Source organism: Buceros rhinoceros, unplaced genomic scaffold (genome assembly GCF_000710305.1).
Source record: "Buceros rhinoceros silvestris isolate BGI_N320 unplaced genomic scaffold, ASM71030v1 scaffold36760, whole genome shotgun sequence".
NCBI lineage: Eukaryota > Metazoa > Chordata > Aves > Bucerotiformes > Bucerotidae > Buceros > Buceros rhinoceros.
In genome coordinates, this window is record NW_010390844.1 from 9,793 (window position 1) to 10,797 (window position 1,005).

Sequence of the window (1,005 nt, forward strand, 5' to 3'; positions counted from 1 at the left end):
ACGCTTAGAGAAGATGGGTCTATTTTTCACTCTGATGAACCAGAGCCCAAACCCTCTCACCCTGTACTCACCAGGGCTCATTTAATTCCCTCTCTGCAGCTAGAGACCAGGACTTTCATCCTTTAAGCCAGGGCATGCTGCCACCATAAAGGGCACCGAAGGCTGGTGCCTCTCTGCCTGCTGGGGACTACCCACACGAGGGTATTTCTGCGGTTGCTGAACTACTTGCAGGATTTTAACAGCTCTTGTGCCAACACGGGCAGTAGTCAGGAGGCTCCACCACAGTTGCAACTCCCCAGGAGCAGCTGGGGATCCCCCACCTCATGCCACATCCAAAGAGATCGCTGGTCACAAACACACCTACGGGTCTAATAACACCTCTGCAAAGCCTCTCTTAGATGGGATGCTGCAGGCAGCAACCCAACAACTCAACTCCTAATTATCAGAGAGAGTCCAGATGGGTTTTACCTGCCTTCAGTACTCTCTCCCACCATCAGCAAGCAGCCAGCAAGGTAACACCTCAGTTAGCACCAGCAAAGGAGCTCCGGCAAGCACAACTACAAAACTTTTGCTTCGAGCTGGAAAAAACCCATCGCCAGTGCTCAGACAAGCGGGTGCCCCACGCAGCAGGGAGCCAGCGAGCTCCTGCACAACCCGGGAACAAGTTTCCCTAAAGCCGCGTTCCCCTATAATTGCTTGTTCTGCTGGGCAGGGCACAAAGCGCTTGAGTGAGACACGGGCTATTTTTGGATGCTGCATTCATCACTCTTAATAAGTCACAGCCCTTCTTTTAGCCAGGCTTTATCCAGCCTGGAGTTTTCCTCCAGTCTCAGGGAACAAAAATAATACCAGGATGCCAAATTGCCCCATAGCCACAAAGGCAGCAAGGGTGGGAAGCGTGCACGGGACAGCGCCGGATACTGTGCCTGCGAGCTACGCCCAGAGCCGAGAGGAAACAGCCTTTGGTGCTCAGGAGCCAAGCCGGGAGATGTGGCTGCCGGGCTC

At 53.9% G+C, this 1,005-nt stretch overlaps 1 protein-coding gene across 1 annotated transcript in view; it reads right to left on the reverse strand.

The window, feature by feature from the left end:
* MAP2K3 (mitogen-activated protein kinase kinase 3) overlaps positions 1-1,005 on the reverse strand; it is a 17,228-nt gene that overhangs the window by 6,833 nt on the left and 9,390 nt on the right. The gene's annotated exons all lie outside the window — the stretch shown is intronic.